Source organism: Notechis scutatus, chromosome 1 (genome assembly GCF_049901735.1).
Source record: "Notechis scutatus isolate UNSWTSFEM ecotype Mainland chromosome 1, rNotScu1.2, whole genome shotgun sequence".
Classification (NCBI taxonomy): domain Eukaryota; kingdom Metazoa; phylum Chordata; class Lepidosauria; order Squamata; family Elapidae; genus Notechis; species Notechis scutatus.
The window spans coordinates 13,932,757-13,960,572 of record NC_142009.1 but is presented as its reverse complement, the minus strand read 5'-3'; the positions used below and the strand labels follow the sequence as shown (position 1 = coordinate 13,960,572).

The 27,816-nt window shown below is 41.1% G+C and overlaps 1 pseudogene across 1 annotated transcript; it reads right to left on the bottom strand.

Annotated features, from left to right (window-relative positions):
- Positions 1-27,722, bottom strand: LOC148132684 (vomeronasal type-2 receptor 26-like; annotated as a pseudogene). Its single transcript, XR_015747495.1, has 5 exons — positions 27,718-27,722; positions 21,612-21,903; positions 15,669-15,887; positions 6,874-7,003; positions 1-904 (listed from the first exon to the last, which is right to left on the bottom strand). The product of XR_015747495.1 is annotated as a vomeronasal type-2 receptor 26-like (transcript).
- Positions 27,723-27,816: the final 94 nt, after the last annotated feature.

The window sequence follows — 27,816 nt, the reverse complement described above, 5'->3', positions numbered from 1 at the left end:
TTAGAGATTTTTGTTCCTTATCATATTTTCCCTACAATTCAGATTGGGCCTCAGTACGATAATGAAGCATTTGGGGAAAAAGATACAAGCCAAGAGACCAGCCCCAGAGGCCAAGATGGAGAAGATCTCCACGGCCACCATGGACTTCCCTTTGGTGCTCAGGTAGGTGGGGAGGAAACTGATCCAAACACTGCAAAAGACCAGCATGCTGAAAGTAATGAACTTAGCTTCGTTAAAGCTGTCAGGCAATTTCCTAGCCAGAAAGGCCACTGTGAAACTCACAAGGGCCAGGAAACCCAGGTAGGTCAGGACAGCGTAAAACATCAAAGCTGAGTTTTCATTACATTCCAAGATGGCCTCTCCTACCAAGGAGTGGAAGTCCCAGTTGGGAAATGGGGGAGAGGTTACCAGCCAAGTGGCGCAAAGAATGGCTTGGATCAGGGGGCATCCTAGGACAATAGAGTTGGTCAGTGGTTTTCCTAAGAGTTTCCTTGTTCTGTTCCCTGGTTTGGTGGCCATGAAAGCCAAAGCCACCATGACAGTTTTTGCCAGGATAGTGGAAACTGCAAGGGAAAAGAGAATGGCAAAGGAAGTTTGTCGTAAGAGACAGGTGAGGTCCCTGGGTCTTCCAATGAAGAGGAAGGAGCAGAGGAAGCAGAGCAAGAGGGAGACCAGGAGGATGTAGGTGAGCTCTCGGTTGTTGGCCTTGACAATTGGAGTGTCACGATGTTTAAGGAAATTGCCAGAACTGCCAGAGTGATCATAGCCAGAGAAAGTATGAGCAAAGCTAAAGCATATCCCAAGGGATCTTGATAGGCAAGGAAGTGGAGCTTCTTGGCAATGCAGTGGACCTTGTCCTTGTTGGGATATTGGTCTTCTGGGCAGGGATCACAGGAAGCTGCATCTGAAATCAAGAGTCTTTGTCTTAGGACTTCAGGGTCATCAATGAATTTTATTCCCCTTCCCCTCCTAGGATCCCAGTGTAACTCAAAAGGGAAGTGGTGAAAATAATTCCTTGGTAGCTTCAGGTGCCTTCCTCAAAAAGTAGAGATCATTGTAGGTTCAAAATGAGCCTAGGGATCAATTGCTTAAAGATCAGAATCTCCCTTCAGCACTTCAGATAACAGATAACAGATAATCAGAGTTGGAAGGGACCTTGTAGGTCATCTAGTCCAACCCCCCGCCCAAGCGGGAGACCCTACACCATTTCTGACAAATGACAGTCCAATCTCTTCTTGAAAGTCTCAAGTGAAGGCGCTCCCACAACTTCCGAGGGCAAGCTGTTCCATTGGTTGATTGTTCTCACTGTCAGAAAGTTTCTCCTTGTTTCCAGGTTAAATCTCTCCTTGTTCAGTTTCCATCCATTATTCCTTGTCTGGCCTATAGGAGCTTTAGAAAATAGCTTGACCCCCTCCTCCTCTCTGTGGCAGCCCCTCAAATATTGGAAGACCTCTATCATGTCTCCCCTGGTCCTTCTCTTCACTAGACTAGCCAAGCCCAGTTCCTGCAACTGTTCATTGTATGTTTTAGCCTCCAGTCCCCTCATCATCCTGGTTGTTCTTCTCTGTACTTTTTCTAGAGCCTCAACATCTTTTTTCATAGTATGGTGACCAAAACTGGATGCAGTACACTAGGTGTCATCTTACTAAGGCTTTTATAGAGTGGTATTAGTACCTCACTGATCTTGATTGTATTCCTCTGTTAATACAATTTAGGATTGCATTAGCTTTTTTGGCTGCTGCTGCACACTGCTGGCTCATATTTAGCTAGTTGTCCACTCGGACTCCAAGATCCCTCTCATAGTTACTGCTATTGAGCCTGGTTTCACCCAGTCTATATGTGTACTTTTGATTTTTCTTGCCTAAGTGTAGGACTTTACTTTTCTCTACGTTGAATTTAATTTTGTTAGATATGGCCCAGTGTTCTAGTCTGTCAAGATCCATCTGGACCTTGAGCCTATCTTCTGGGGTGTTAGCTATTCCTGCCAGCTTAGTATCATCTGCAAATTTGGTAAGTTCCCCTTCTATTCCCTTATCTAAGTCGTTAATGAAGATATTGAAGAGTCCTGGGCCTAAGATGGAACCTTGTGACACCCACTGCTTCCTTCCTTCCATGTAGACTTAGACCCATTAAGGACTACTCGTTGAGTACCGTTTGCCAGCCAGTTGCAAGTCCATCTAGTGGTGGTGCTATCTATTCCACTTTTTTCTAGCTTACTATGAAGTAGGTTGTGGTCTACTTTGTCAAATGCCTTGCTGAAATCTAAATATATTATGTCCACAGTATTTTGCTGGTCTACTACTTAGTCACTGTGTTGAAGAATGAAATAAGATTGGTTTGGCATGATCTGTTCTTAACAAACCCATGCTGACTGCTAGTTATTACTTTACTTGTTTCTAGATGTCAGATCTGTTTTTTTATTATCTTTTCCAGTATCTTCCCAGGTATTGATGTTAGGCTGATTGGTCTATAGTTTCCTGGGTCTGTTTTTTTCCCTTTTTTGAAGATGGGAACCACATCAGCTCTTTTCCAGTCCTCTGGTAGTTCCCCGGTGCTCCAGGATTTTTTCTTTATTTTTTTTAACAAATTTTATTCAGTTTTTCACATTAAAAACAAAAATCTCGTTTTAGTGGACAACATATTTCTGGGTCATCACCTTTACATACAAATATGACAGCAATTATACATTCATATATGCATACTTAATTCTATTATTACTTTTTCCATTCCAGATTTTCAGTAAGGAGAGAAACAAACACATTAATTCTAGCCTCTTTCATTAATCTCAATCGAAACATCTTTTTGTTTCATTTCAATTATTTCAAATATAATCCTTTAATATTTATTTTAAAAATAAAGATAAACATATGTGTTTGCATAATAATAATAATAATAATAATAATAATAATAATAATAATAATAATAATAATAATAAAGTTACCAATGTCTCTCCTTGCTTTTAATAGTCTATATTAACTTATTAATTTTATTGGTTCTTTAGCCTGTCATATTCCCTTTCCATTACACATTCTTTTAAAAAATTCTAGATTAATACAAATTTTAACACTAAAGAAAAAAAAACTAGTATAGGTTTCCCCCCTTTTACTACTTTGAGTGTGACACCTCAATGATTAAAATATACCTTTATTCCCTCATCTTGATTCCCAATAAACCATTATTTTTAAGAAGTTACAATAATAATTATTACATCTTTTCATTTGGATTCCGCAGCATATTTCCCCCTTAATTTTTAATAAGAGTTATCAGTATCTATATTACCCTATTTTCTAAATATTTTTAATTGCAGAAATATTCTTATTACCCCTTGTCACCCTGCAGAATCCCCTTTTTAATTCATCAACCATTCTCTCTGAAAAAACAAATTCTTTTCCACATTTTACTATTTCCGTATTTCTTTATTTCATGCACCTGTTTCTTACTGCTTTTCCTCCCCCTCTTTTCCCCATATCTTTTCTCATTCCAGTTTATATGCCTCTCTTTCTTAATATCTTCCTTTCCCCTTTTCTGCTGGGTCTTTCTACCTTTCCTGATTTCACAGGTATTCCCCCTTTTGATTGCCCTCTTAAATCTCAACTTTTTAACCTTCCTTCTTTCCCCACTTCTTTGTAGTGTTCTTTGTATTAATTGTCTATTTAAAATGTCTTCTCCTTGAATCGACTCCTCCTCCTCTGAAGCTCTTTCTTCTTGTTCTTCAATCGCCATTTCCATTTTTTCTAACACAGAGCAAAGTGATTCGCCTCTTTCCTGTAGTAATTCCCTCATCTTTTTAAGTTCCATTTTTAATTCCCGAAGAAATATCATCATTACACACTTTTGTATTTTATGTTCGTTAAAGTCCACAAAAACAAAACAAAAACACTTTTACTTTCCTTCTTTCTTCTTTCAATTTTCTAAAGTTCTCAATTATTCCAGCCCAGGGTCTATACCAAAAACATCAATCAATCCCACAGTCAGTCTTTCCTTGCTTTTTTCTTTATTCTGGTTCTGCTTTCACTTTCTAAGATTCTTACTTTGTTTCAATACTTCTTTAATGTTATATCCACACAAGTTCATTCAGAAACAGGATGCTTTCCCTTTTGTTTCAGCTCAAGATTTTTTCAAAAGGTGGCACTCTCCATTATACAAAGTCTTCACCTTTTCCCCCTATTTTTTTATTTAGGGTTTTTCAAAACTCAATATTCCAGCACAGTCCAGTCTCCAATTTGTAAACTTTATTATTATTATTATTTTTTGTCAATCTTAAGTCCAGCTTTATTTTATGCCTGTTTATTGCCAAAATATTTTAGTCCAATTTAGTTAAATCTTTAGTTCCGGCTTCTTCCTTTCCTGGTTTGAACCCCGCTTAGCTGTCAAAAATATTTTCTTATTTTTTTTCCTGTCCCTTTGTAATTTCGTCACTCACTTTTCTTTTCTTAAAAATTCCATGTTACCTTAATCCCGGGGTACTTTTTTTTAGTTGTATCACCCAATTGTCCCGGTTCAGATGTTATCCACCTCTTTCTTCCCTCCTGCACAAATCTTAATCCAGCTGAGTCCTCCTCTTCGGGGTGGCCATTTTAAACCACCGCTGCAGTTGTCTTCGGGGGGAAAAAGATCAAGCCCAGGAGGGGAGATGCAGCTCCTCTCAACCTGGCTTGCAGCTTCCCCTTACTCCGTCGCCCCTCCAAGGGAGCTTCAGCCCCTAATCGTCATGATCGGGGCTCTCCAACAAAAGAGCATGGACCATAGCCACAGAGAGTCGCGATCTACAGTCTGTCAGCGAGGTGGCTCCGCCTTCCTCCAGTGTTCCAGGATTTTTGAAAGATATGGTACAGTGGTTCTGAGATGACCTCTGCCAGCTCCTTTAAAACTCTGGGATGTAATCCATCAGGCTCTGGTGATTTGTGTTCATCAAGATCAGACAGGTGTTTTGTTACTATTTTTTTGCTTATTTTAACTTTTATTTCTGGTCTGTCTTTTACAGTTATGTTTTTGGTGGGTTGAGCTATAGTTTCTTTTTGCGTGAAAACGGATGCAAAGAATGAGTTACGCAGTTCTGCTTTCTCTCTGTTGCCTGATACTTCCTTGCCATCTTCTCTCTTTAGTGGACCGACTGTTTCCTTTATTTTTTTCTTGTTATTTATATGTTGGAAGAAACTTTTTTTAAATTATCTTTGACTTTTGTTGCAAGTCTTTGTTCGTTCTAAGCCTTTGCTATCCTGACTTCGTCCTTGCAGATTCTGACTATCTGCTGATATTCTGCCTTAATTGTATGTCCTTCTTTCCATTTTTTGTACTTGTCCTTTTTGTCTTTCAATTTACCAGAGAGATTTTTGTGCAGCCATGCTGGTTTCTTCTTGGATTTCTTTCTCAGTGGTATTGTGCTGGTCTGGGCTTCTATGATCATACTTTTTAGAGTTTCCCAAGATTCTTGAGTTGTTTTCTCCTTTAGGATTTTCATCCATGGAATCTTTCCCAAGTTCTCTCTGAGTTCATTGAAATCAGCTCTTTTAAAATCCAAGACTCTGGTGTCATTATGTTCTGTTGCTTGTGTTTGTGTTATGTTGAATTCTAGTATGACATGGTCACTCTCACCCAAGGTTCCTGCCGTTTCAACTCCCTCTATCACTTCTTCTCTGTTTGTAAGAATTAAGTCCAGTATGGCTGTCCCTCTAGTTTCACCCTCTACCTTTTGGACAACAAAGTTGTCAGCTAGGTTGGTCAGGAACTTATTTGATTTCTCACTTGGTGCAGAATTAGTTTTCCAATTGATATCAGGGTAATTGAAGTCTCCCATTACTATTGTTGTGTGTTTCCTGCATATGTTTGTTAGTTGGCTGGCCAAAAGGACATCTATTTTTTTCTGCTTGATTGGGTGGCCTATAATATACACCTATGGCCATGTCATTCTTTTTTTCTTTTATATTGACCCATATGCATTCTAGGAGGTTTTCATCTTTGGTTTCATGCATTTCTGTAGCAATATAGTGGTCCTTTACATACAGTGCAACTCCACTTCCTCTTTTATGGGGTCTGTGTTTTTTTGAATAGTTTGTATCCTTCTACCAGTATGTTCTAGTCATGGGTTTCATCCCACCAAGTTTCTGTTATTCCAACTATATCATATTTACCTTCATGTATTCGTAGTTGAATGATTGTTTCATTTTTCTTTCATAGGGAGAAATTGGAACCTGATTTCTTTTCCCCAAATCATACTGGAAGCCCAAGAAGATTGATAAATCTGTCAGTTGGGAATCCTGCTATTAGCTGTTTAGGTATATTATCTGTTGGTGGTGTCATAAGATCAGAAAGTGCCACACACACACATGCCTAGACAAGAACACTCACATCCCTGTGTGGAATGGGAGGTCTGTGAGGAGGGAGAATGAATTTCCCCATTTCAAATCACTTTCTCCCAGCAGGTATCCAGAGATCTTTTGCAGGAAGGGGCTATCAGACACAGGTAGATTGATCTATTTCTCTGGCATGCCTGAACGTTTCCAGGGAAATTTATAATCCCGACATAAGAGGCACACTAAAAGTAACACAAATGAACAGACATACTGCTCTATTAATTCATAAAAAGGATCAGTAGCTGGTTTTCCCTTCGTGTGTGGCAGGAGGAGCAGAAAGGACAGCAAGAAAGCTACAAATTGCTGCCTTGACTCCACCATGTATGAAATTGGGTCAGGAGAGAAGCCCTGACAATTGTCATTCCTCAGGGATGGCAAGTTAAATAGTAGGCAGGACAATTTGTATCCACACCCTGAAGCATGTGAAATCTACCACAAGTGACCAAAAATGCTCTTAATGTTTTGATCTACTGAATGGCTTCCTTGATCCTGGAAGATCTACATTTGAAGGTTGCTCTACCTGTCTGATTAGAAATGGTCCCTTCTGGACAAGGGGCACATTGGTAGCAGCAGATGTGCTGGCCCTCTGGCACTCTTCTCCTCTCTCCTGCCTGGCATCTCTTCTTGCCACACCTGGCAAAGGGCACCTTCTAAAATGAAAAAGAGAAACATTTGAGATGCTCTATACATTAATCATACATTATTGTTATGTCCCACCTTCTAAAATAAACAGTTAAGGCTGAAAGCAGCAGTCCTTGTAAAGAAAGGCAGCAAACAGGAAAATGTTATGTCCCACCTTTTAAAGTAAACAGATAAGGCTGAAAGCAACAGTCCTTGTAAAGAAAGGCAGCAAACAGGAATTTTCACAGATAGCTCCAATAAGTAAAAGTTCCAACGAACTAAATCCAAGACTCAACAAGATTCTTCAGATCAAAATCCTTCACAAAATAATTCCAATAAGTAGAAGTTCCAACGAATTAAATCCAAATCCCAACAAGATATTTCAGATCAAAATCCTCCAAACTGTGCTCTTCAGTTCTCCTTGCAAATAGACACTTTGTTCCGGACAAAGTGCAAAGTCATATCTCTCCTTTATAGAGTAACTAATTAGTCTAATTGCTGGTCTGCTCTCCTACTGTATCCTCGTTGGTTCCTCCTTGTCAGGAGACGTCTTGTCCTGACATCTACCCAGCAATCATCCAAATTATCATCTTCTTCACCTGAAGATAACATTTGTTCCTCATTATCACCCGTTCCCGGCTGACCACCTAATTGAAGGGTGGAGGAGTTTGAAGGTTCAAGCCGATCTTGCAAATCAAATGCATTCATCTCCTCCTCATCGTTAGAACTTGCTGATTCATATAAGTCCTCCTCGCTGGAGCTGTCATTCAAAAAACCTGTAGCAGATGCCGGAATCACAACACTATCCCTCACCGCAGGGCCCTTCCCCCGGGTCTGGCGATCCGGATGCGGTTTCGAAGGGAAGCGTGCATGAAAGTCTTGAAGCAGATCCGAAGCATGAAGTGTAGACGCATCCGTCCAGGAACAAACCTCCGAGTCATCTACCCTCCTCCTGACCAAATACTGGAAGCGACCTTTGAGCCAACGGGAATCAAGGCGTCGACCACCGTATCGTCAACAGCAGGCTCCTCAGAAGGCAATGATAACGGACCCGGTTCAGCAGAATCACGTAATTGACAAACAGAAGAATCAGGAATCAAAAGAGATCGATGAAAGACGGGGTGAATACGCATGGATCGTGGCAAAGTGAGGCGGTATGCCACGGGATTAATAACTGCCTCAATCAGGAATGGACCAATAAACCGATGATCAAGTTTTCTAATAGGGCAATCGACCTTCAGATGTTTTGTAGATAGCCACACTTTATCACCCACAACTAACGGAGGTGTATCTCGACGGGACCGATCTGCAAACCGCTTATAATCTTCTTTTGCCTTGTTCAATTGTTGTATCAGTAGACGGCGAACTGCGTGTAGTTCTTCCAAAAACTCTCGGGTCTCAGGAACCGGGAATCCATCATAGTTAATGGGAAGAAACGCGGATGATAACCCATATTTGCAAAAATGGCGTGACACGGGTGGAGGTATGCTGCGAGTTGTTAAACGCGAATTCTGCTAACGGGAGGTATTTCACCCAATCGTTTTGTCGCAAATTAACAAAACATCTCAAATATTGAGTAAGAATCCCAATCACCTTCTCCGTCCCGCCATCAGTTTCCGGATGGTGCGCTGACGCTAAACATACTTTCACTTGCAAAGCCGCCATTAACTGTTTCCAAAATTCTGCCGTAAACTGGACCCCACGATCAGAAACCACTCTATCAGGCAGTCCATGTAGACGGAAGATATGTTGCAAAAATAACTGAGCCGTAGTGCGGGACGATGGTAATTTCCGACAGGGAATGAAATGGGCCATTTTAGTCAACATATCCACTACCACAAGCACTGTTGTGAACCCCGATGAAGATGGTAAATGTGTCAGAAAGTCCATAGAGATCGCTCCCCATGGTCTACTTGAAGTCGGCAAGGGTTGCAAAAGTCCAGGAGGTGCACCGGATGCTGCTTTCGCTTGCCTACATTGAAGCAAGAAGCGACGTAAGAAGACACATCATGACGAACTCGAGGCCACCAAAAAGTCCGAGTGACCAAATGCAAGGTCTTGTGTAATCCAAAATGACCAGCGGCTGGGTTATCATGACATTGTGTCATGATGAGAGCCCTCAACGGTCTGGTAGGCACATATAATAAACCCCGATATCGAAGCAGATCGTCTTCAAAAGACCATGGAGAAGTTGGGCCAATGTCCTCCCGTCTCTGCTGCGTCCACACATCCAAACGTTGCGCCTCTCGTAGTTGGGCCCGTAAATCTACCGGTTCCTGCAGTACGGCTAGAGATTCCGGTGGTAACACTGTCCGTAAAGAAAGAAGATCTTCGGCATAAGTATAGTCCGGTTTCTGAGATAATGCATCCGCCCTCCGGTTCTGACCACTTGGAACGTAAGTAACCGAGAAATTAAATCTGGCAAAAAATAACGACCAATGAATCTGCCTTTGATTCAATTTCCTAGCCGTGGTCAAATGTTCCAGGTTCCTATGATCTGTCCGAACCTCCACTTTGTGTCGAGCTCCCTCCAAATGATGTCTCCAAGTCTCAAAAGCAACCTTAATAGCTAACAACTCTTTTTCCCAAATGGTATAGTTATGCGTTCCGAAGCTGTAAGCTTCCTAGAATAATAAGCGCAAGGAAACAAAAGAGCGCCATCCTCCGAAGCTTGTAACAGCACTGCTCCGATAGCGACATTAGAAGCATCTGTCTCGACCACAAATGGGCGATCCGGATCAGGATGCTTCAATATGGGTTCAGTTATAAATGCTTTTTCAAAGTGTCAAAAGCCTGTTGTTGTGGAGGCCCCCACACAAATGGAACCTTCTTACAAAGAAGCTGGGTTATGGGATCCATTATCTTCGCAAAACCTGGAATGAAAGTCCGATAATAGTTGGCAAATCCTAAAAGTCGTTGCACATCTTTAACCCGACGAGGAGCTTCCCAACTACACAACGCCTCAACCTTTTTGGGGTCCATAGCAATGCCCACAGGAGAAATAATGTGTCCCAAGAATTCGATAGACGACTGAAAAAAACATTTTTCTAATTTAGCATAAAGTTTATGTTCCCGAAGACGCTGAAGCACTTGACAAACCTGCTGAAGATGTTGCTCTTTAGATTTTGAATAAATCAAAATGTCGTCCAAATATATGACAACAAACTTATCCAACATTTCTCGAAAGATATCGTTCATTAAATGTTGAAATACAGCAGGAGCGTTGGTCAAACCAAATGGCATAACGGTGTACTCGAAATGACCATAACGAGTGCCAAAAGCCGTCTTCCACTCGTCTCCCTTACGCATCCGAACCAAATTGTAAGCTCCACGTAAGTCAAGTTTCGTGAAAATTGTAGCTTCCCGTAACCGCTCCAACAATTCGGAGATGAGCGGTAAGGATAGCTATTTCTCACAATGATAGCATTTAAGCGTCTATAGTCACAACAAAGACGAAGTTCTCCCGACTTCTTCTTGACAAAGAGAACGGGTGCTGAAAGAGGGGATGACGAAGGTCGAATAAATCCCGAGCTAGATTTTTATTCAAAAATTCTCGAAGTGCAACTAGTTCAGGCTCAGACAAAGAATACAACCTCCCCTTTGGTAATGGAGCGTCCGGTATCAAATCCACGGGACAGTCATAAACACGATGTGGTGGTAATTGATCTGCCTCCTGTTCACTGAAAACATCGGGAAATCCGACAGCTCTGAAGGAATCGAGGCAGCAGAAGCGACAATATGTTGGCCTGCGCAGACATGTCTCAGGTGGTCCACACATTGCAAGCTTGGAAAAGAAACAGCGTTCTGCGCCCAAGCCACCAACGGATCGTGTAGACGCAGCCAGGATACTCCGAGCACCAAAGGAAGATGGAGGTTCGAAGTGATATAAAAACTTATCGCCTCCTCGTGATCCCCAATACGCATACGCAGTGGTTGGGTGTCAAAGCGAATAGGTCCCGACTTGAGTTCGCGCCCATCTACGGTTTCCACCTGCATGGGGGATTCACAGGCACTAAAGGAACTTTGAAATGTTTTACGAAATCATAATCCATAAAGCTAGTCGTAGCCCCTGAATCCACCAGTGCCACGGCAGGGATTCCCTCCTTCCGAGATTGCAAGAATATGCGAGTGTCCAAAAGTAAATGTCGAGGAGGGCCAGAATTAACTTCAGCAATTTGAGATGAAAGTGAATACTGTGCCCGACCTAGGGTTTCCTGAGGTCGGGCCTACCCGTTTCCCGACGGACCAGCAATGGGTTTTGATACAGGTCCACGAGTCCCCTTCCGAGTGCAGGAATTTGCAAAATGTCCCGAACCCCGCAATAAAGGCACAAACCTTCCTGAAATCTTCTCGATCGTTCCTGAACTGTTAAACGAGGCGGAGTGCGCCTATCTCCATCGGCTCCTCTGCTGGAATTCTGGATTGGAAAACCCTCATAGACGGGTGCGTGAATGAGGAAACACAGGTGGCTCTGCAACGGTCCGTTTACACCCACGATGTTGTAGGCGAGCTTCAATACGTAAGCATTGAGTAATCAATGTGTCCAAAGTTGAAGCACGCTCTGCATGAATTAGTTCATCCTTGATAATGTCGGACAAACCCTCTTGGAATGCTGCCATGTGAGCTGGTTCATTCCAGGTGGAGTCCATACACAACAAGCGAAATTCTGCAACGTATTCTTGCAATGAGTGTTTACCTTGAATAATATTCCTCAATTTTCTGTCCACAGTTTGAGATTTAATTGGATTCTCAAACATAACGTTCATCTGTTGAATAAACCCTGAAATCGTCCAGTAATGGACTATCTTGTACTAATAAGGGAGTAGCCCATTTGGCAGCCTGCCCGGTTAACAAACTAATAATAAAGCCAATTTTAACTCGATCGGTTGGAAAATCCTCCGGCCTCACAGAAAAATACAATTGGCACTGACCCAAAAATGTTGAAAACATGTCCGTTTGCCCAGAAAATTTATCTGGCATAGCTATCGGAATTTTTCTCACAGGGGGTGCAGGGGGAACTCCAGCTGCAGCTGAAACAGTTTGAGAATTGGCAACGAACGATAATAATTGTGTTACCTGATTTTGAAGGGATACGTTGCTCTGGAGTAATTGATTTATTTGCATCTGTTGCTGCTCCACCAATTGTTGCATTTGAGTTGAATCCATCGTTGCAAAGATGGTCTGTTAGGTCCGGAACAAAAATGTTATGTCCCACCTTCTAAAATAAACAGTTAAGGCTGAAAGCAGCAGTCCTTGTAAAGAAAGGCAGCAAACAGGAATTTTCACAGATAGCTCCAATAAGTAAAAGTTCCAACGAACTAAATCCAAGACTCAACAAGATTCTTCAGATCAAAATCCTTCACAAAATAATTCCAATAAGTAGAAGTTCCAACGAATTAAATCCAAATCCCAACAAGATATTTCAGATCAAAATCCTCCAAACTGTGCTCTTCAGTTCTCCTTGCAAATAGACACTTTGTTCCGGACAAAGTGCAAAGTCATATCTCTCCCTTTATAGAGTAACTAATTAGTCTAATTGCTGGTCTGCTCTCCTACTGTATCCTCGTTGGTTCCTCCTTGTCAGGAGACGTCTTGTCCTGACATCTACCCAGCAATCATCCAAATTATCATCTTCTTCACCTGAAGATAACATTTGTTCCTCATTATCACCCGTTCCCGGCTGACCACCTAATTGAAGGGTGGAGGAGTTTGAAGGTTCAAGCCGATCTTGCAAATCAAATGCATTCATCTCCTCCTCATCGTTAGAACTTGCTGATTCATATAAGTCCTCCTCGCTGGAGCTGTCATTCAAAAAACCTGTAGCAGATGCCGGAATCACAACACATTATATACTGATACATACATCACACTGACATATCCGTCTTCAGAGGTCTTTAGAACAACTGGCTCACCATAGTTTAACATCAAAGATGAAGAGTTCCTGAGGAATTCAGTCTTGTCACATTGCCACCTAACCAATTGATGCTGGGAATTGTAACTTGAAGTCTGCATGTAAGGCAACTATAGGTAATCTCTTTAACACCTTAATTAGAATGGGCAACTCTGTTGCTAAGCCAATGATAGTTAATCCTACATATTGGCAAAAAAAAAATCAGAAAATAAAATACAGGCTGAATAGTCAAGACCTTGTTGATGATCCAAACTCTGTCAAGGAACTTGGAGTACTCATCTCTAATTATCTAAGTGCTAGAGCCCACTGTAACTACATAGCCAAAAAGGCATTAAGAGTTGTTAACCTAATCTTATGTAGCCTTTTCTCTGGTAATATTACACTACTAACTAGAGCATACAAAACATTTGCTAGACCAATACTCAAATACAGCTCATCAGTCTGGAACCCACATTACGTATCTGATATTAACACAATTGAAAAAGTCCAGAAATATTTCACAAGAAGAGTTCTCCACTCCTCTACTCATTGCAGAATACCTTATGCCACCAGACTTGAAATTCTAGACCTAGAAAATCTAGAACTACGCCGCCTTCGGTCCGATCTAAGTATAGTATATAAAATCATACATTGCAATGTCCTACCTGTCAATGAATACTTCAGCTTCAACCATAACAACACAAGAGCAAACAATAGATACAAACTCAAGGTTAATCACACCAAACTTGATTGCAGGAAATACGACTTCAGCAACAGAGTGGTCAATGCCTGGAATACTCTACCTGACTCTGTGGTTTCTTCCCCAAACCCCAAAAACTTTAACCTTAGACTGTCTACTATTGACCTCAGCCCTTTCCTAAGAGGTCTGTAGGGGGCATGCATAAGTGCACCAACGTGCCTCCAGTCCCTGTCCTATTGTTTCTTTTATTTTTTTATTTTTCTTATATGTATCCATGGATTCATAACTATGTTTTTACTTATACCTATTATCTTGTAAGCTATTGACAAAAATAAATAAATAAATTAATTAATTAATAGAAGCATCACATGATAACTCCACTCAGTGATGAACATTTCCAGAAGTCCCCACTGCTCTTGTTTCTGTGTCATTAGCTGAGGACACTCCCTGATCCAAGATATTCCTGGCATGGTCGCTTCCAACCTAGAGCCTCTGTTCTAACAAGGAAAGGGACTGGCAGGCATTGTCAGCAATGGGATACAGAAGAATAGAATAGACTAGAATAAATATGGAATAGAATAAATATGGAATAGAATAAATATAGAATAGAATAAATATAGAATAGAATAAATATAGAATAGAAGCAATATAGAATAGAATAAATATAGAATAGAATAAATATAGAATAGAATAGAAGCAATATAGAATAGAATAAATATAGAATAGAATAGAATAGAATAAAAATAGAATAGAATAGAATAGAATAGAATAGAATAGAATAGAATAGAATAGAATAACAGAGCTGGAAGGGACCCTGGAGGTCTTCTAGTCCAACTGCCTGCTTGGGTAGGAAACCCTACACCACTTCAGACAAATGGTTATTCAACATCTTCTTTAAAAAGTGTTGGAGCATTCACAACTTCTGGAGCAGAGGTGGGATTCATATGGTTCTGACCAGTTCTGGAGAACTGGTAGCAGAAAGTTTGAGTAGTTGTGAGAACCGGCCAATCCCACCTCTGACCCCCCACCCCAATCTCCTCTCTGCCTCCCATTGAGTCCCAGCTGATTGGCTGAGTCTACTTTTGCTGCCCTGCACAGGAGAATGGAACTGGAAAGCAGGTTAGTGGGGTGGGGAGGGGAGGGGGATTTTACAGTAACCTTCCCCCAGGAGTGGGGTGGGAATGGAGATTTTACAGCATCCTTCCCCTATCACGCTCACCAAACCAGGCCCACAGAACTGGTAGTAAAAAAATTTGAATCCCACCACTGTTCTGGAGGCAAGTTGTTCCACTGGTTAATTGTTTTCCCTGTCAAGAAATGTCTCCTTAGTTCTAAGTTGCTTCTCTCCTTGATGAGTTTTCATCCATTGCTTTTTGTCCTGCCCTCAGAGGCTTTGGAGAATAGCTTTACTCCCTCTTATTTGTGGCAGCCCCTGAGATATTGGAAAGCTGCTATCATCTCACCCTAGTCCTTCTTTTCATCAAACTAGACATACCCAGTTCCAGCAACCGTTCTTCCCATGTTTTAGCCTCCAGCCCCCTAATCCTCTTTGTTGCTCTTCTCTGCACCCTTTCTAGAGTCTCGGCATCCTTTTTTACATCATGGCAACAGCAAGGTCTCCTGGGGGTAACAGAGCAGAGGGGACCAAAGAGGGAGAGATGGGGGGAGAGGATGATTTTGATCATGTGACTTCTGGGGGGCGGGGCACTTTAATGGCCAGCAGTCTGAGGATTGAGCATAAGTCCCATTCATTCAGTGATATTATACTTTCAAATGGTCGCTGAAAAATGATTGAACAGCGAGGACTCCCTGGAATTACCTTCTTGCACTGTGTCTTTGAGCTACAGCTTTTTCTAAAAGAAAGAACCACAATGTTCAACCTAAAGAGGAATGACTCACAGAGTCCCCTGTTGCTTTCTGTTATTGACCCCTGGGCTTCCACCAGGATTTTTCTTCAATTGGATCAGTTGCATGAAAAACAGAACTTTCACACCCCAGCTGCCATGTTTTCTGATTCAATACACTTTCCCCCCAATGAAAATGACATTTGTCATCTCCAAGAGAAAGTCTTTCCCTGAATTCAGAACATTTCCCTGCATCTCACCTCTGTGGCCCAGATGATCGAATCGGAATTGATAGTAAAATCCTGGCCTGGGGGAGCCCCTGGATTTATCTGCCCAACTGTCATGGGGACAAACAATTGACTGGGGAGGAAACGCCAGTTGAGAATCTCATAGCGAGGGGATCCCAGTCCATCTTCTGAGAGGGAGACTTCCTCTCCAGCACTGTTGTTGAACTGGACCTTCCTCAAATAGGGAAGAAGCTGAAAGAAAAAGAGACCACATCTTTCTCCTTCTGTCATCATCATCATCTTCATTTAACAATCCCATAATCCCTTGCGGGGTGTAGTCTGGGCAATTGAATGGAGCTAGCAGAGTGTTTGAATGGCCGGATGCCTTTCCTGTCACCAATGTGGTGACATCAGCAGATACATTCTCAGTGTGCCCAGAGAGAGAAATATCTGCCTCTGCCTAGGATCAAACTCACAACCTCCTGATTGTGAGGCGACAGTGCCACCTCTAGGCCATCCACCACTCCATATTTCTCCTTCTGTCCTGGCTGCTTTTTACAGAGGCATGGTTGAGAGTGTTTTAACAAACTGTTTGGTTGGGTGGCAGCAGGGCCTCAGTGTCGGGGCTCCAACAAATCCACCCCCATTCAAATCAAAAGTCTCTAGCTTCATCTTAGAAAAAAGAAAATTGATTTATTAGAAGTGGCTATGTTGGCGTTTAGCTGGATGCAGCTATTACTAAATTACATTATACGTTTTCCCCTTGACCCTGGTGTTCCCCCCACCCCCTGGTTGTGACTTCTCTAATGGGACACATCCATCCACAAGAATAATCCATTATGCTCTCCAATAACCTTTTACGCTCTGACAACTTTGGGCTGCTGAGTTGATTATCTAGGCATTTAAGGAATGCCTTGTTTTCCCCCACTCCCTTTTTCTGGCAGCTAAAAAGACCAAAGAAGTATCTTTTCAATTGACACTCAGTCCATATGGATATTTTAATCAATAGTTCAAAAATACACATGCAAAACTTCCACTCTAAGCATCTGTGGACTGGATAAAAAGTCTGAGATATTACCAGCCATGACTGGATTTTGGAAACCCTCTTTCCAAGCCTCATCCTGGTTGGCCGCATTCCTGATCCACACACTGCATGTAAAGCATGTGCCACAACATAAATAGCATTGTAAATATTGTAACTTTCCCCCGTCATGGTTGTTTCAAAGATGTAAGAAGGTACGTTTTGTAATTTTTCCTTTCCTGAGCATGGTTTCTTCCCCTTTGAAGAGATCTTTCCTGGTTTCTGGACTGCGCAATCAAAGACCTTTCCCCACCACAGTGGCAGAAAAATATCCCCTTGTGGGTTGAAAGGATCTAAAGTCAGAAGGAAATGGGCGAATTCTGAGAAATCCCTGGTATGGTCCCTAAGATGCAAAGCCCCATGGAATTGCTTTACAATTTTCAATGTCTCTTGGTATTCCATCTCACTAAGTTTCCAAAGGGAAGTTAAGATCCAAACTTTTTGAAATGTTGTCTTTTGAAATTCTTGGTAAACATTCAGAGCCACTGGAACATTTTCAACACTATTGGAATCGCCAAACAGAACAATCACTTCAACTTTAAACCAACGTTTGAAAATACGAATGAAACTTCTGGCTGTAACAATAATTTCCTCAGATTTGAATATTTCATTGAAGGCCAGGCAGATCTCCTTCTCCTTGAGCATTGGCACCAGAGATGAGATAAAATGTTCTCCATACTAACTGTCAGAGGTCATAAGCCCAACCCAGTTCCACTGGAAATACAGGAGCAGCTGGACTAAGCCCACATACTGGGGAAATTCCTTGGCATTAATCCGGAAGAAGGAAGGATAAACTCTTCTCTCTCCCTGAGAGGAGTCAAAGCCAACACCGAGCTGGAGAAAGTAAGAATCTTCTTTCAAAGAAAAAGTAAAGTGTTATGGTGACTTTATGGGTCAAACATTATAAGGTTGACTCAACTTCGTAGACTACGAAACAAAATTGACAGACCTACTCCAAGACTCCACATACAAACCCATAAACACGGACCCAACCATATATCTGGAAAAAAAAACCAATAAGAAAATCATAACCAGCTACATGAGCAAAGAGATCCAACAGACGATCATCCCAAGAGAAAAATCTTCCAGATACCCCAAACTATACGGCCTCCCAAAAATACACAAAGAAGGCATACCTCTCAGACCCATAGTCAGCTCCAGAGGAGCACCACTACAAAACCTAGCTAAACACTTAGCAAAGCAGCTACAGCCCCATGCTGAAGCAGCAGCTTCACATGTACAAAACTCATACCACTTCTTGGAAATGATCAAAGATCTACACGTGGAACAAGAAGATCTGCTTGTAAGTTTTGACGTGGTTTCACTATTCACTCAAGTCCCGATAAAAGAAACTCTTGAAATCATCAAAAATAAATACCAACCAGCTAAACACCTCATGGAACTAGCAGAACACTGCTTAACCAACACATATTTCATATACAAAGGACAAAGATACAAGCAAATTGAAGGAGCCCCTATGGGATCACCACTGTCACCCGTCATTGCAAACCTGTTCATGGAAGAATTCAGATCCAGAGCCCTGGCTAATGCCACCCACAAACCCAAACTATGGTTAAGATACATTGATGACACATTTGTAATTTGGCCCCATGGAAAAGAAAACCTAAACAATTTCCTAACACACCTAAACAGCACACACCCCAAAATCAAGTTCACCATGGAAACGGAAACAAACAAACAACTACCATTCCTAGATGTACTAAACTACAAAAAAAACAGATGGCACACTAGGACACACTATATACCAGAAGAAAACACACATCAAACGCTACCTCAACATCCGATCTCACCACCACCCAGCACAGATAAACTCCGTGGCCAAAACACTAATCGCCAGAACCAAACGCCTGGCAGACAACACACACATAAAGACTGAACTCTGCACCCTGACTAAAGTACTGATAGCCAATGGCTTCCACAAAAGCAAAATCACTGGCTTGATCCACAAAAACACACTGAGACATAATGGAGACCTAGAAGATGAACAGACCTATGGAACAGCTGTCCTGCCCTACATAAGAGGTACTACAGACAAAATCAGTAAGATACACAGGCATCACATCAAGACTGCCTTCAAAACAGACAGAAAAATAGCAGCCATCCTTAGAAACCCCAAAGATAAAATTGACCTGGAAAACCAAGGCATATACGAAGTCCCCTGTGCATCATGCCCGGCCACATACATTGGACAGACCAATAGAAGAATAAGTACCCACCTGGATGAACACAAAAATGCAGCAAAAAAGCTGGAACACACTTCCTCACTAGTCCAACACATGAAAGCCACAGGTCATAGCATCAACTTCAATGGCACCAAAACACTAGCCACTATAGAAAACCCCAGTCACAGAATTATCAGAGAAGACATAGAGATTGAAAAAAGACCTGAAAGCATGAATAGAAGAGATGACTCCACCAGACTGTCAATTATCTGGAAGCCTGCATTCACAAACAAAAAAATCTCCACACCACAAGCCAGGCAAACACTTGGGCACAAACAGACTCCCCCCCCCATACCTCCAGCTCAAACACACCCCAACCAGGCACCCAGATGAAACCTAGCTTCCTATAAATGATAGCCATCCATTTACTCGGAGCCAAGCCACACGAAAAGCCTCCAATACAGGAACACAATGTTGCCAGCCAATTAAGACAAAAAAAGCTACAAAACAGACAGAAGATATTAGAAACACCAAACAAGCAGAACACAGCAAACTCCAAGACCAATAAACACAGACCAAGACTCCCAACCAGTCAGGATGAAGAAAAAAACATTCTGGCACAGCAGTAGGCTAGCCCCAAATTTAAAACTGAAACAAGTGTAAAAGTCTGACTCACAGACGAACACAATATAGAAGCCTGATGATGGCAGATGAGATTCTGCCGAAACATTGCTACAACTTTAAAAGCACAACTATAATGACGTGGGAAAATACCCGAACAAAGCTGAATACCATCTATCTATCATCTATCATCTATCTATCTATCTATCTATCTATCTATCTATCTATCTATCTATCTATCTATCTATCTATCTATCTATCTGGTATTCAGCTTTGTTCGGGTATTTTCCCACATCATTATAGTTGTGCTTTTAAAATTGTAGCAATGTTTCGACAGAATCTCATCTGCCATCATCAGGCTTCTGTATTGAACAAAGCTGAATACAATCTATCTATCATCTATCTATCTATCTATCTATCTATCTATCTATCTATCTATCTATCTATCTATCTATGGTATTCAGCTTTGTTCGGGTATTTTCCCACATCATTATAGTTGTGCTTTTAAAGTTGTAGCAATGTTTCAGCAGAATCTCATCTGCCGTCATCAGGCTTCTGTATTGAACAAAGCTGTATTTAATACATACAAAGCTGTATTTAATACATACAAAGCTGTATGTAAAGGCTTCTGTATTGAACAAAACCATACATGTAAGTACCCGCAAAAACTTAAGAATATATATATATTAAGAAAATATATATATATTAAGAAAACAAATATATATATATATATATATATATATATATATATATATATATATATATATATATATATATGTGTGTGTGTGTGTGTGTGTGTGTGTGTGTGTGTGTGTGTGTGTGTTTATACTAGATAGGGAGATTGATATTAAGGAAGAATGAAGGTGGTTAGCTTGAATTATTAACTAGAGGGGACAATTATATTTACAGATAAGGACTGATAAAATGACAAATGTGACAGAAAAAAATAATATGAGAAATGACAATGGAAAGGAGATGAGAATTTTGGATAACAGTGAAGAATAAGATATGAGAATATACTAAGAAAAATGGAAGGAGATATATTAAGATTTGGAATTGAATAAATGAACATAGAATTGAGATGAGAATTTTAGATAATGTTGTAAAATAAGATAAGAGAACATGAATAGGATTGGATAAGATAAGCTTAATATTTAATAATGATAAGGATGACGTAATGTGAAATTAAACAAATAAAATGAATAGGTAACTATGGTCATGTTTGTACTGAGATGTGAAACCTGGAACCATACTGCTTGCCAAATGAGAATTTTTCATTTAAAAAAAAAATGAAAATGGAGAAAATTGAATAATGGAATTACTAGGTATGTTTAACTGATATGGCGGCAGGCATTTGGAGAGAATAAGGTTGAAAATAAATATTGAAGAAGTATAAATTAATATGAATATATGCAATGAGAGATGTATGATATATTGATGCCGCACTGCTAATGTATTGTTGTTATATGTAGATTGAAATAAAAAAAAATTGAAAAAAAAAAAAAAAAGAAATGGTGTAGGGTCTCCCGTTTGGTTGGGTGAGGGGGTTTGGATTAGATGACCTACAAGGTCCCTTCCAACTCTGATTATCTGTTATCTGTTATCTGTCTGTCTACACCAAGTGTCTTCAAACTTGACAGCTTTAAGACTTGTGGACTTCAACTCCCAGAATTCCTGAGCTAACATGACTGTTAGCTTGAACACCCCTGGTCTATACCATATTGTATTCAGTGCAGCCAGGGGCAGGATTCCACCAGTATAACAACCGATTCAGTGATCACGTGCTTTGCACATGCATGTGCCAAACGCACACTCTGTGTGTGCGCTTTGCGTTTTATAAAGCTCTAATACTTACCTTCTACTTCTACTATAAATAAAACAGCTGAGGCATTGGAAAACTGCTCTGCTGCGCGAATCAGCTGTGTTCTAAAAAAAACCAAAAATAAAGCACAAGAAAGAGCATGGGTGGGCAGGCAGGCCCACATACTTGTCAAAGCGACCTGGTTGGCTGCCAGCTGATCTTTGGAGCAAGGGGTTCGCCCAAACCAGTCCAAACCGGTAGAATCCCACCCCTGAGTGCAGCCCCCTTACCTGCGGGACCTTGAAGAGGCTGAAGATGGAGCCCATCAGCCTTGAGGATCTGGGGTTGAGACCTCCAATGACAGAGAGTAGAGGGTGCTGCCTGTCACATTTGTAACCTGGGACCATTTGGCCTCGTGTGGAGAGGAGGGCGAGGCTGAATAAGGAAATCTTCGTCTCAATCTGATAATTTTCATAGATGTGGAAGCCCAGGGTGATGTTGGAGGGGAGAACTAGATCCTTGTTGACCTCTCTAACCGCAAACACCAAAGCCATGAAGTGCTGGTAGTTCTTGGGTATGACTCTAGGGTGAGAAAGGCATTGGGAGCCCTTAGAGAAAAGGTCATGAATTCTGGCAGAGTTTGCCTTCCCTTTGTTCTTCTTCTTTTTTAAAAAATAAATAAATTTTATTGATTTTACAATTAAAACAAACCAACGACACATACATAAATGAAAGAGAGAAAAAGAAGAAAGAAAGAAGAAAATAGAAAGAGAAAAATAATTGTTTTCTATTTTTCTTTTTTCTTTTTTGTTTGCATTTTGTTTGGAGCAGCAAGTCCCAAGTATGAGTTTTTCTCTCTCTCTTTTTTTAAAAGAGACGTTTCTTCATTAAATTTGAAAGGTTTTGTTACAAAGGAGAAAAGCTGGTTTCTCAATGTCACCATTTTAAACCCTTCTCTTGTTCCTCCCTCTTTCTGTTTCCTCCAGTGGCTGCAATCCTTCCCAGTTTCTCTTCTAGCAGCCTCATCCATTTGGTTGAGCAGATACTTCAGGTCTGGTCACCATTGCTGAGCAGAAGGCTCCAGTGGAGGTCACAGCATCAGTAACAACAGATAGTAACAGAATAACAGAGTTGGAAGGGACCTTGGGGGTCATCTAGTCCAACCCCCCAACACAAGCAGGAGACCCTACACCATTTCTGACAGAGGGCAGTCCAGTCTCTCCTTGAAAGCTTCCAGTGATGAAGCTCCTACAACTTCTGAAGGCAACTTCTGTTCCATTGTTCTCACTGTCAGAAAATTCATCCTTATTTCCAGGTTGAATCTCTCCTTGATCAGTTTCCACCCATTATTATTCCTTGTCTGGCCTTCGGGTGCTTTGGAGAATAGCTTGACCTCCTCCTCCTCACTGTGGCAGCCCCTCCAATATTGGAAGAGTGCTCTCCTGTCTCCCCTGGTCCTTCTCTTCTCTAGACTAGCCAGTTCCTGCAACCATTCATCATATGTTTTAGTCCCTTCATCATCCTGGTTACCCTTCTCTGTGCTCTTTCTAGAGCCTCAACTTCTTTTTTATAGTGTAGTGGCCAAAACTGGATGCATTGATTTACTTCAGGCCATTCAAGCACAAAGATTTGAAATGCTCTTGGACATTGCAAGTATCACTGGAACAACAATTCCACAAAGTGTCCCGAAATCCAAAGCAAAGCAAACAATTATTTACATCTTTCCCCTCCCAGTGAAACTTATGAAGTATAAACAGGAAGCCGCAATGGATCATTTTGAAAGTCTGGTTTCTTAAAAGGAACAAAGGTTTGCAGATGCAAATTCCCACCAATGATGAGATCACCAGGCTTGTAATAGTGTTTGTGGATGCTGGGATGTTTTTTCAAGACACAATTAGTTTGCATCCTCTTAGCAGAAGTTGGAGGCAGGAGCCAGAAGAGCAGCAATAGCAGCAGGAGGTGAGGCAGCCTAGCCATTCTTCTCACCTTCCCTCCTAGATCGGAAATCAAGGTTTGTGCAGAGGCTGAATTGCAGGCAGCACTTCTCATCTTAGCAGAGCTTTAGCAGAATGGAGACAATCCGTGCCACCAGGATGTTTCCAGGGCAAATTTATTCCACCCCTGCTTTTTCTTATCTGTGTTTGGGCTATAACCAAAGAGAAAACTGAGGCCAGCTGAGTCTCACCAAACAACGGAGTTGGTCCTTTGCAGGACAAGTGAAGATGAGCTGTCCTCTTCCCTCTGGAAGGATCCAGAACATATTTTTCACTGCATATTTTTTCTCTTGGAAGCCTTTTGTGGGTAGAAATCCACAGGGGAATACATTAAGAATTACCATTCTTATGATAATTGCAAGGAAAAGCAAGGGGAAAAACATCATTGTGTCTGTTGTTGTGAATCCACAATTCATGTAGACTTTGGAGTCAAGGTGAAGTTAAATATTTGACCTCCACGACCTCCATACACAAAATGGAGTTTGGCCTGTGCCATATCTAAGGGGCTGCTCCAAAGAACTGAGGGTCCACATGACACAGATAAGGAACTATAGGCCCATATCATTACTAAATGCAGATTACAAAATATTTGCATCAATAATGGCAGAGAGATTAAAAAGATTTCTGAATGAATTTATTCACACAGATCAAAATGGATTCCTACCCAAAAGACAAATTAAAAACAATATAAGATTTTTTCTAGACACGCTAGAATATTATGAAGCAGACTTGGGAAAGCAAATGGCATTGATTTTTTTAGATGCACAGAAAGCCTTTGATGGTGTAAATTGGCAATTCATGATACAACTGTTAGAATATATGGATTTTGGCGAGAAGTTTATAAACATGATGATTAAGACAATATACCATAAGCAAATAGCAAAAGTAATAGTCAATGGGGTGAGGTCAATGGAGGTTAGTTTGAGGGTAAAGGAGTGGGGGTTTGAGCAGGTGACAACAGAATCAGGTAGTGAGTTCCAGACATTGACCATTCTGTTGCTGAAATCGTACTTCCTGCAATCAAATTTGGAGTGGTTTACTTTAAAGTTTATATCTGTTGTATGCTCTTGTGTTGTTGTGGTTAAAGCTGAAATATTCATTAACTGGTAAGACGTTGTAACATATGATTTTATGTACTATGCTTAAGTCCAATCTTAGCCGGCGTAGTTCAAGGATACCTAAGCCCAGAATCTTAAGTCTGGTGGTGTAGGGTATTCTGTTGTGAACAGAGGAGTGTAGTACTCTTCTTGGAAAATACTTCTGGACTCACTCAATTGTATTCATGGCCAATATACAGTGCGGATTCCAGACAGCTGAGCTGTATTTGAGTATTGGTGTTGAGGTAATTCCCCGTTAGGAGAATGAGCGCATACAGGGAGACATATTTGAGAGTAGTGTTTGAATAATACACATACAGCACACAGATACACTGTACAGTAAATGTAGGTTTTTACTTCCAGAAACGTTAAGCAAAGTCCAAACAAGCAATCCAAAGTCATTCACAGATAAAATCAGTCAGTTTTCATACAGGGATAATCCAATAACAAATTCCAGTGTCAAAAATAGTTCAGTATCAGACTTACATCAAATCCAGTAATATCAGTCAATTAGAAGAAATGGAGGAATGGCAATACTTTCCAACAGAAGGAAACAGAGATACTCACTCAGACGCACTCTCTTCTGAGACTAAGACAAAGACAAACCAGGTTTCTGGCTCCATCTTATAGCCGTTTGAGAAACCACACCTAATTACAGTTTTGCATTTTCTTTAAAATGTTTATCCTGGTTTATATATTTCCATCCCAAATACCTGTCAGGTGACTTATATTCCTAACAATTGGTCTAGCAAAGATTTTGTATGCCCTAGTTTGTAAATCAGTATTACCAGAGGAGCAGCTTTGTAAGATCAGATTTACAATTCTTAAAGTCTTTTTGGCAATGCTGTTGTAGTGAGCTCTGGTGCTTAGGTCATTCGATATGAGAACTCCAAGGTCCTTGACAGAGTGAGGGTCATCAATGAGGTCATATCCGCATAGCTTGTATTTGGTGTATTGATTTTTTTTATCAATGTGTAGGACAGAGTATTTGTTGGTCGAGATTTGGAGTTGCCAACTGTTTGACCATTCAGACACATAATCAAGGTCTCTTTGATGGTAGCAGTCAGTGGTATTGAATAGTTTTACATCATCAGCGAAAAGGACGCAGTTACTTATAAGGTGATCACAAAGGATATTTATATAGAGTGTAAAGAGTGTGGGTCCTAGAATGTTGCCTTGGGGGACACCGCTGTTAACTCGAGCAGGGTTTGATAGGGCGTTTCCTATTTTTACTATTTGTTGCCAGTTTGACAGGAAGGCAGTAATCCACTTATGAAGGGATCTGGAAATGCCGTAAGAGTTTAATTTTAATAGTAGGTTGTCATGTACAACTGAGTCAAAGGCTTTGCAGAAGTCTATATAAATTACATCTATTGCTTTAACCTGGTCAAGTAGTGTAGTCCATATATTTTTGCAGTGTAGAAGTTGCAAATTGCAGGACAACAAATTGTTTATTGGAGAGTAAGTTGTTTGACTCTAGGTGGAAGGTAATGCATTGGTTAATGATTGATTCCATAACTTTGCATGTGACACAACACAATGAGATTGGTCTATAGTTTTCAACCAGGCCTTTTTTGAAGATAGGGATGACCGTTGCTGGCAGGAATAGCTAACACTCAAGAAGATAGGCTCAAGATCCAGATGGATCTTGACAGACTAGAACACTGGGCCATATCTAATAAAATGAAATTCAATATAGAGAAAAGTAAAGTCCTACACTTAGGCAAGAAAAACCAAAAGTACACATCTAGACTGGGTGAAACCAGGCTCAATAGCAGTAACTGGGAGAGGGATCTTGCAGTCTTGGTGGACAACCAGCTAAATATGAGCCAGCAGTGTGCAGCAGCAGCCAAAAAAGCTAATGCAATCCTAAATTGTATTAACAGAGGGATACAGTCAAGATCAAGGGAAGTACTAATACCACTCTATAAAGCCTTAGTAAGACCACACCTAGAGTACTGCATCCAGTTTTGGTCACCACATTATGAAAAAGATGTTGAGACTCTAGAAAGAGTGCAGAGAAAAGCAACCAGGATGATTAGGGGACTGGAGGCTAAAACATACAACGAACGGTTGCAGGAACTGGGCTTGGCTAGTCTAGTAAAGAGAAGGACCAGGGGAGACATGATAGAGGTCTTCCAATATTTGAGGGGCTGCCACAGGGAGGAAGAAGGGGGTCAAACTATTTTCTAAATCTCCTATAGGCCAGACAAGGAATAATGGATGGAAACTGAACAAGGAGAGATTTAACCTGGAAACAAGGAGAAACTTTCTTACAGTGAGAACAATCAACCAATGGAACGGCTTGCCCTCGGAAGTTGTGGGAGTGCCATCAGTTGAGACTTTCAAGAAGAGATTGGACTGCCATTTGTCAGAAATGGTGTAGGGGTCCCACTTGGGCAGAGGGGGGTTGGACTAGATGACCTACAAGGTCCCTTCCAACTCTGATTATCGGTTGCTAAAGACCATAGGTTTGGTAAGAAGCTGGTTCTGAATGATATCTCATATGTTATGCTTAGGAGTTCTGCTATGGCAGTGGAGAACTTTTTAAAGAAGTATGCACATAAACCATTAGGGCCAATAGATAAGAATGGTTTTAGGTAACGTAGTGCATTTTCTATGTTATCTTCAGTAGAGTCAATATGTAGTAGATCATTGCAGTTAGTTGTGGTATAATTAGGAAATGTGGGGCATAAGCCATTACTGTTTACAAAGACTGAACTGAAGAACATATTGAAGAGATTTGCCTTAACGGCTTCAGCGCTATAGTCTTTCTCATTAGTGTTGTGTATAGACATTTGCATACTCGTAATACTACGTTCTGATTGGACTACCATGACCGCCTAGCAATTGGTGGTTAACAACTGTTGCGATTGGTCCGCCAAACAGCGGGAGGTTTAAAATGATGCCATTGGCCGCGAGCCGCGAGCAGCCGCTATAAAAGAGGCTGCCGCGGCTCGAGTTTAGTTGAAGTTACTGACAGTTAATAAAGAGCTGAATTCAATTCCGGTCTCGAGTCCGTCTTTGTTCCACGACAGAACACTGGTGACGAAGGTGGGATCGAGAGGAAAGAGACTGTAAGCACGTGGCAACGAGAACCGAGCAATCGACGAGATGGCCAGCAATAACTCGCCACCCGCACCGTTCAACCCAGCCGAAGAAGATTGGGAGGTCATATATCGAGAGGTCCCTTATGTTCCTGGAGAGTAACGAACTGCAAGGAATCACTGACCAGAGGAAGAGAGCCGTATTCCTGATGCATTGTGGCCCTACTATCTTCAAAATGGCCAAAGCATTGGCCAAACCTCATGATGTCAAGCAGATGGCATGGCCAGATTTGAACCGGATGCTGAGAGCCCATTACGCGCCGGTTGTCTCCAATCTCATCCAAAGACACGAATTTT